The sequence below is a fragment of the Oncorhynchus mykiss genome, chromosome 6 (genome assembly GCF_013265735.2).
Source record: "Oncorhynchus mykiss isolate Arlee chromosome 6, USDA_OmykA_1.1, whole genome shotgun sequence".
In the NCBI taxonomy this organism is placed as follows: domain Eukaryota; kingdom Metazoa; phylum Chordata; class Actinopteri; order Salmoniformes; family Salmonidae; genus Oncorhynchus; species Oncorhynchus mykiss.
Window position 1 is genome coordinate 16696619 of NC_048570.1, and position 10019 is coordinate 16706637.

The window sequence follows — 10019 nt, forward strand, 5'->3', positions numbered from 1 at the left end:
ACTTCACACTATTGCAATAATACCTTGAAAATGCAAACATCATTCTCCTCCGGGCAAACACTGGTTGAATCAATGTTGTCATTTGAACAAAATCAACGTGGAAAGCTGATTGGATTCACAAAAAGTAATCAATTTAAGGGCATTTCGTCTTTTTTTCTGCCAACTTTGAACCTAAACCCAATGACTTGTTGATTATTATTATTTTATTTCACGTTGAATTCACGTTAGTTGAAAACTCATCCAATTGTAACTCGAAACTAGACGAACATGACGTGAACAGTGGGTAGGCTTCATGGATAAACATTTCAATGTTTCAGGTAATCAAAGGACAAATCACAAATGTAATTTTCTGAATTAAAAACCACAGAGTACTAGTTTTGAATATATGTTACCTTTGCATATCACAACTGCATCATGATAATACTGACTCTTATGTTTTCTCTGGGAAAAATAAAGTATAATCTATAATGGTGAAATGTCCTCCCTACTTACCATAGAATGGAGAACACAATGCCAAGCCTCTTGAGTCTACCTGGTTGCAGCTGCCACATCACCTCTATTCACTTGACTGACTTGTTGGGCTATTTTGCCATCGCGACCATCTCCCAATATTAGTTTAATCACAGTATAGGCTACAAATATGTATTTCCCTTCTGTTCCGTTGCTGCCGAATGGAGTGGAATGGTATAGCCTGCCCGTTTTGGAAGTGCTTTTTATGCATACCTTCCTGTTGCGGCCGGGAACTGGACGGTCATTCCCAAGCCGGAATTCCTGTGTGTGTTTCCAACTGATAAAATAAGTTGTAAAGCGCAAACACCCTCCATCCTGCTGAAAATGCTTCACGAATGACATCTTCAAAGAAGTACGTGCTTTCTAGCATCCATGTGTAAAGCAGCTTGAGTTATAAAATCCATTGTTTGTGTTTGTAAAAAATCAATTAATTAGATCATCCCATTGCATATTGCCATTAATTAGGCCTAAAGATGTTCAGAATGAGGCTGATTATGAAGGCATATAAAGGCAACTTAATGTGTCAACTGAAATGACTTACTCTACATTAAAATACATATATGGTTATACATGCCATAGCCTAATGCAGCATTGATCCAATAAGACACAACCGTGATTGTTATCACCAGCGTGGACTATTTAGCTTTTTACCCACTAGCACATTAGTATAATCGTGTAGTAAGTCGTCTACTTGTGTTGTGTAGAACATTAAGTAGTTTTGAGTTTGCAAGAAAGGCATTTCACTGTACTTGTGCATATGACATTAAAACTTTAAATTTGAGACTAGTACACTATAAAGGCCTAGTTAACATATGCTGCTAAGTCATTTTTTCTAAAGGACGTTTTTACTACAAGTCTGGGGTATAAGTGAGTGTGTGGATGAAAACAGTGATTTATCCTGCTTCCTTAGGGTATGTGCCATTGGTCTTTATAAAACTCTGTCAGGCCCCCTCTTTGACGCAGATCCGTTTCCTGTGTGAAGGAGACTTTGTATTGTTCTGAGGGCCCACGATGCAGTATCACCATCCTCCAGTCACTTCCCGCTTCCTCTCAACCAGGAAATGCTGCATTGCTATTTTCCCCCAATAATCCAGATTTAAATTCAACATTTTAAGGAGAGGATTTGTAAACCTATTGACCGTTAAATGGTGAAGGAGTCTCCCATTGTAAGCGTTGGTGTGTTAATACACCTAGGCCTGGGCCAGATTTACTAAGCATTCAGCAAGGAATAAACACCAAATTGAAAGGCTAAACCATGACACTTCATGTACACTCTAGCTTGATACAGTGCATTCGGAAAATATTCAGACCCCTTGACTTAACACATTTTGTTACCTTATAGTCTTATTCTAAAATTAATTGAATTGTTTTTTTCTACTCATCAATCTACACACAATACCCCATAATGCATTTTTTCTAGTCATCAATCTACACACTACCCCATAATGCATTTTTTCCAAATGTATTTAAAAAAACAAAAACTGAAATATTACATTTAGATAAGTATTCAGACCCTTTACTCACTACTTTGTTGAAGCACCTTTGGCAGCGATTACAGCCTCGAGTCTTCTTGGGTATGACGCTAGAAGCTTGGTACACCTGTATTTGGGGGAGTTTCTCCCATTCTTCTCTGCATTACCTCTCAAGCTCTGTCAGGTTCGATGGGGTGCGTCGCTGCACAGCTATTTTCAAGTCTTTCCAGAGATGTTCGATCGGGTTTAAGTGTGGGCTCTGGCTGGGCCACTCAAGGACATTCAGAGACTCCTGCATTGTCTTGGCTGTGTGCTTAGGGTAGTTGTCCTGACGGATGGTGAACCTTCGCCCAGTCTGAGGTCCTGAGTGCTCTGGAGCATGTTTTCATCAAGAATCTCTCTCTGTACTTTGCTCCGTTCATCTTTCCCGCAATCCTGACTAGTCACCCAGTCCCTGCTGCTGAAAAACATCCCCACAGCATGATGCTGCCACCACCATGCTTTACCGTAGGGATGGTGTCAGGTTTCCTCCAGGCGTGACGCTTGGCATTCAGGCCAAATAGTTCAATCTTGGGTTCATCAGACCAGAGAATCTTTTTTCTCATAGTCAGAGACTTTAGGGGCCTTTTGGCAAACTCCAAGAGGACTGTCGTGTGCATTTTACTGAGGTGTGGCTTCCGTCTGGCCACTACCATAAAGGCCTGATTGTTGGAGTGCTGCAGAGATGGTTGTCCTTCTGGAAGCTTCTTCCATCTCCACAGAGGATTTCTGGAGTTCTGTCAGAGTGCCCATCGGATTCTTGGTCACATCCCTGACCAAGGCACTTCTCCCCCGATTTCTCAGTTTGGCCTGGTGGCCAGCTCTAGGAAGATTATTGGTGGTTCCAAACTTCTTCCATTTAAGAATTATGGAGGCCACTGTGTTCTTGCAGACCTTCAATGCTGCAGAAATGTTTTGGTAACCTTCCCCAGATCTGTGCCTCGACATTATTTACAGTAGCTCTTACAGTGAAAGCAGACCATGCTATTGTTTGAGGAGAGTGCACAATTATGAACTTGAAAATGTATCAATAAACCAATTAGGCACATTTGGTCAGACTTGATACAACATTTTGAACAGAAATACAATGGTTCATTGAATCAGTCTAAAACAGACCATGACAAACAAGATTCTCTGGTCTGACGAAACCGAGAATGAACTCTTGTGTCACACCCTGATCTGTTTCACCTGTCTTTGTGATTGTCTCCCTCCCCTCCACATGTTGACCATCTTCTCCATTATCCCCTGTGTATTTATACCTGTGTTCTGTTTGTCTGTTGCCAGTTCATCTTGTTTGTCAAGTATACCAGTGTTTTTGTGTCTCCGCTCCTGCTTTTCCCAGGCTCGGTTTTTCTCGCCCTCTTGGTTTTGACCCTTGCTTGTCCTGACTCTGAGACTGTCTGCCTGACCACTCTGCCTGCCCCTGACCCTGCCTGCTGCCCTGACCTTTGCCCAACCTCTGTATTTTTGACCTCTGCCTACCCTGACCCTGATCCTGCCTGCCATCCGGTACAGTTGCCCCACCTCTGGTTTACTGACCCCTGCCTGCCTTAACCTGTCTATTGCCTGCCCCTGTTGGATTATTAAACCATTGTTAATTCAACGTTGTCTGCATCTAGGTCTTACCTTCGTACCTGATACTTTGGTCTGAATGGCAAGCGTCACGTCTGGAGGAAACCTGGCACCATCCCTACGGTGAAGCATGGTGGTGGAAGCATCGTGCTTTGGGGATGTTTTTCACCGACAGGGACTGGCAGACTAGTCAGCATCGAGACAAAGATGAATGGAGCAAAGAACAGAGATCCTTGAGGAAAACCTGCTCATTATGAGGAAAACCTCACAATGAGGCGAAGGTTCACCTTCCAACAGGACAACGATCCTAAGCACACAGCCAAGATAACACAGGAGTGGCTTTGGGACAAGTCTCTGAATGTCCTTGAGTGGAGAAACCTGAAAATAGCTGTGCAGTGACGCTCCCCATCTAACCTGACAGAGCTTGAGAGGATCTGCAGAGAAGAATGGGAGAAACTCCCCAAATACAGGTGTGTGAAGGTTGTCGCGTCATACCCAAGAAGACTGCTGTAATCGCTGCCAAAGGTGCTTCAACAAAGTACTGAGCAGTGGTGGAAAAAGTACTACGTTTTTACACTTGAGTAAAAGTAAAGATACCTTAAAACTTCTTTGGGACTGGGGCAGTATCGAGTAGCTTGGATGAATAAGGTGCCCAGAGTAAACTGCCTGCTACTCACGCCCAGTTGCTAATATATGCATATTATTAGTAGATTTGGATAGAAAACAGTCTAAAGTCTCTAAAACTGTTTTAATGATGTCTGTGATTATAACAGAACTCATATGGCAGGCAAAAACCTGAGAGAAAATCCAACCAGAAAGTGGGAAATCTGAGGTTTGTAGAATATACAGTGTCTATGGGGTCATATTGCACTTCCTAAGGCTTCCACTAGATGACATAAGTCTTTAGAACCTTGTTTGATGCTTCTACTGTGAAGGAGGGGGGAATGAGAGCTGAATGAGTCATGGCTCTGCCAGAGGGGCATGAGCTGATCACGCGCCCTCACGTGAGAGTTAGCTTGCGTTCCATTGCATTTCTACAGACAAAGGAATTCTCCGGTTGGAACATTATTGAAGATTCATGATCAAAACATCCTAAAGATTGATTCTATACTTCGTTTGACATGTTTCTACGAACTCTAATATGACTTTTCGTCTGAACCTTCGCCTGGTCCTGCCCCCGTGTACTAAACGAGCAAACAAAAAGGAGGTATTTGGACATAAATGATGGACTTTATCGAACAAATCAAACATTTATTTTGGAACTGGGATTCCTGGGAGTGCATTCTGATGAAGATCATCAAAATGAATATTTATAATGCTATTTCTGACTTTGTTGACTCCATAACATGGCGGATATCTGTATGGCTTGTTTTGTTGTCTGAGCGCCATACTCAGATTATTGCATGGTGTGCTTTTTCGGTAAAGCTTTTTTGAAATCTGACACAGCGGTTGCATTAAGGAGAAGTGGATCTAAAATTCCATGCATAACACTTGTATCTTTTAGCAATGTGTAATATGAGTATTTCTGTAAATTGATGTGGCTTTCTGCAAAATCACCGAATGTTTTGGAACTACTGAAAGTAACGCGCCAATGTAAACTGAGATGTTTGGATATAAATATGAACTTTATCAAACAAAACATACATGTATTGTGTAACATGTGTAACATGTATTGTGTAACAAGTCCTATGAGTGTCATCTGATGAAGATCATCAAAGGTTAGTGATGAACTGTATCTCTATTTCTGCTTTTTGTGACTCCTCTCTTTGGCTGAAAAAAATTGCTATTTTTGTGACTAGGTACCGACCTAACATAATCGTTTGGTGTGCTTTCGTCGTAAAGCCTTTTTGAAATCAGACACTGAGGCTGGATTTACAACAAGTTTATCTTTAAAATGGTGTGAAATACTTGTATGTTTGAGGAATTTAAATTATGGAATTTCTGTTGTTTTGAATTTGGCGCCCTGCACTTTCACTGGCTGTTGTTGAGGTGGGACGCTACCGTCCCGAATATCCCAGAGAGGTTAATAGAAAATGGCTCAAGTAAAAGTGAGTCACCTAGTAAAATAATACTTCAGTAAAAGTCAAAGTATTTGGTTTTAAATATACTTAAGTATCAAAAGTATATGGAATTGCTCAAATGTACTTAAGTATCAAAAGTAAAAGTATAAACCATTTCAAATTCCTTATTATGCAAACCAGACGGCACAATTTATTTTTTATTGACGGCTAACCAGGGGCACACTCCAACACTCCAACATAATTTACAAACAAAGCACTTGTGTTTAGTGAGTCCGCGAGATCAGAGGCAGTAGGAAGGGCCAGGGATGTTACAGTATCTTGATAAGTGTGTGAATTAGACTATTTTCCTGTCAAAATGTAATGAGTATTTTGGGTGTCAGGGAAAATGTATGGAGTAAAAAGTACATTTTTTTCTTTAGGAATATTGTGAAGTAAAAGTTGGCAAAAATATAAATAGTGAATTAAAGTACAGATATCCCAAAAAATGACATAAGTAGTACTTTAAAGTATTTTTTTACTTTAAGTACTTTACACCACTGGTACTGAGTAAAGGGCCTGAATACTTATGTAAATGTGATATTTCAGTTTAAACATTTTATAAATTAGCAAACATTTCTATAAACCAGTTTTTGCTTTGTCATTGTGTGTAGATTGAAGAAATAAAAGCGATTTAATACATTTTAAAATAAGGCTGTAACTAACAAAGTGGGAAAAGTCAAGGGGTCTGAATACTCTCCGAAGGCACTGTATATTCAGCCTGTAATCTTAGTAACATGACAACTAGTCTCTGGGAGTGGTCTTGGTCTAAATGGAAGGCTCTTGGTCATTTTAACAGCACACAAGGAATGTAAAGACATTCCTTGACTGCACAGACACATCTCCAATGCATAAATCCATAGGAGTCTAAATATGTGTGCGAGCGTTAAGGGTACAGTATAACTAAAGTCCAAGTCCAGCATAAATGATTCCCACATTTTAATGAACACCTACAGAATGTTTCAATACATTGTCTTGCATGGCCTTCATTTTGAGCCTAGATCAGCACAGTTGAAGACGTGTTAACATTTTTAGACACAAAGATGTGTATGAGGGTGGTGTAAATCACCTCTTTCAAATAAAGGCGGGTGGGGTCTCAATCCAGAGCTGTGACATGATTTCCAGCGCTAGGAGCCAAACAGGAATTCCTGGCTCCCCATAGCAAGTCTCCGCTTCCTCTTCAGAGAACACAGAGCGACCTCGTAGGGGGGTGGCTGCACATTCCCCAGCTCATCTAAAGCAGCATTAACGGTATCATTGTGCAATTTGGGACTCATAATTAGGAACACAATGAGCCTACTCTGTCCATTTTGATCCTCAAATCACCATCAACACACAGTTCAGTCTTCAGAAGGGGGATTCTTGCCCCAGGGCTGAAATCTGCTAGAGTATTTAAATTAGACAAGCTCAAATGGTACAGCTTGTGTTAGGATGGCTCATTCATGCTCCTAGATCGTACATTAGTAGAACAAGCAGCCATTCTAGAAGGTTCTGCTGTCTGTATGAATGATCCATGTAGCCAAGGGCCGAAAAAGACTGAGTTCATAATGGACAAGAGGGAAAGGCAGGAGCAGCACAGGATGTATGATGGGTGTGGTGCAGACACAACCTAATTCTCACACACAAACAAAACGCCAGGGCTACTGGGTAAAGCATAGTTACTAAACTCTTTTTGAATTCCTTTGATCGAGGTACTGAGGCCCATTGCATTCTACAACTTGAAGAACAAATGAAGGAAGTGATGTAAGAAGTTCCTAACTTTATCGTGGCCTAGCAGTCTTCACATGCTAAACCAATTACCCCCTCACCGTTCCGCATTGAGGGCTCAAGGGCCTACCTCCTCTAACACCCTTTACACAGTACTGAGTCCAGTCAAATCAAGCCTAGCCATACTGCACAGGCCTGGTTACGCATCTCCCATAGTTGTTGGAACCATGCTGGAAAGAAAATATCCAAGCCAGTACAGTGTGGTTCTTCTGGCACAATAGTGTGAAAAGGGTATCCAACGAGGGAATTGACACATGATGAGGACTATCAGTGTATCAGTCACCATAAGATACTATCTATCCTATCTACAGTGAGCTCCAAACATATTGGGACAGTGACAAAAACATTTTTTGGTGGTGTACTCCAGCACTTTGGATTTGAAATAATGAAATGACTATGAGGGTTAAAGTGCAGACAGCTTTAATTTGAGGGTATTTGCATCCACATCGCTTAAACCATTTAGAAGTTACAGCACTTTTTGTACATAGCCCTCCCATTTTAGGGGACCAAAAGTATTCTGACGAATTCACTTGTGTATTAAAGTAGTCAAAAGTTTAGTATTTGGTCCCATATTCATGGCACACAATGATTACATCAAGCTTGTGACTCTACAAACTTGTTGGATGCATTCGCTGTTTGTTTTGGTTGTTTCAGATTATTTTGTGCCCAATAGAAATGAATGGTAAATAATGTTTTGTGTCATTTTGTAAGAATAAGCATCGAATGTTTCTCAACACTTCTACATTAATGTGGATGCTACCATGATTACTGATAATCCTGAATGAATCGTGAATAATGAGCGAGGCCTAAATATCATACCACCACCAACATTTGAACCTTCCATGTTATTGTAATGGTAAGAGGTTAACATGTCTTGGGGGCATGATATGTGTTTCTAACTTTCTCACTCATCATTATTCATGACGCAGTCATAATAGCATCCACATTAATGTAGAAGTGTTAAGAAACACATTCTATTCTTATTTATAATAAAAGTGACTCCAAAATGACACAATACATTATTTACCATTACTTTCTATTGGGCACAAAATAATCTGAAACACAAGCTAGAGTCACAAGCTTGAAGTAATCAATGCATGCAAGGAATATTGGACCAAATACTCAACTTTGGACTACTTTAATACACAAGTGAATTTGTTCCAATACCTTTGGTTCCATAAAATGGGGGGACTATGTACAAAAAGTGCTATCATTTCTGAATGGTTCACATGATATGGATGAAAATACCCTCAAATGAAGTATGAAGTATGACAGTCTGCACTTTAACCTCAGACATTCTATCACTCCAACGTGCTGGAGTACGTAGCCAAAAAAAGAACATAATTGTCACTGTCCCAATAATATTGGAGCTCACTGTATGTGACGTGCATGTTGAGCAAATTATATTTTTGTGGTGAAATAATCCATCTAAAGATTAAAGTAAGCATTCAAGCTAGCACGCACACACACACACACACACAATCTCTCTGGGAAAGAACAGGCAACCAGGATTTGCTGGGACAAATACGCCATCTAGTGGGTTGAATAAGTGTTAGGACAAGTTGTACCTGCCTACATAGATACAGTTGAAGTCGGAAGTTTACATACACCTTAGCCAGATACATTAAACTCAGTTTTTCACAATTCCTGACTTTAATCCTAGTAAAAATTCACTCTTAGGTCAGTTAAGAATGTCAGAATAATAGTAGAGTGATTTATATCAGATTTGATATCTTTCATCACATTCTAAGTGGGTCAGAAGTTTACATACACTCAATTAGTATTTGGTAGCATTGCCTTTAAATTGTTTAACTTGGGTCAAATGTTTCTGGTAGCCTTCCACAAGCTTCCCACAATAAGTTGGGTGAATTTTGACCCATTCCTCCTGACAGAGCTGCTGTAACTGGGTCAGGTTTGTAGGCCTCCTTGCTCGCACACACTTTTTCAGTTCTGCACACAAATTTTCTATAGGATTGAGGTCAGGGCTTTGTGATGGCCACTTCAATACCTTGACTTTGTTGTCCTTAAGCCATTTTGCCACAACTTTGGAAGTATGCTTGGGGTCATTGTCCATTTGGAAGACCCATTTGCGACCAAGCTTTGACTTCCTGATTGATGTCTTGAGATGTTGCTTCAATATATCCACATAATTTTCCTCCTTCATGATGCCATCTATTTTGTGAAGTGCACCAGTCTCTCCTGCAGCAAAGAACCCCCACAACATGATGCTGCCACCCCCATGCTTCGCGGTTGGGATGGTGTTCTTCGACTTGCAAGCCTCCCCCTTTTTCCTTCAAACAGAATGGTGGTCATTATGGCCAAGAAGTTATATTTTTGTTTCATCAGACCAGAAGACATTTCTCCAAAAAGTACGATCTTTGTCCCCATGTGCAGTTGAAAACCGTAGTCTGGCTTTTTTATGGCGGTTTTGGAGCAGTGGCTTCTTCGTTGCTGAGGGGCCTTTCAGGTTATGTTAATATAGGAATCGTTTTACTGTGGATATAGATACGTTTGTACCTGTTTCTTCCAGCTTCTTTACAAGGTACTTTGCTGTTGTTCTGAGATTGATTTGCACTTTTTGCACCAAAGTACGTTCGTCACT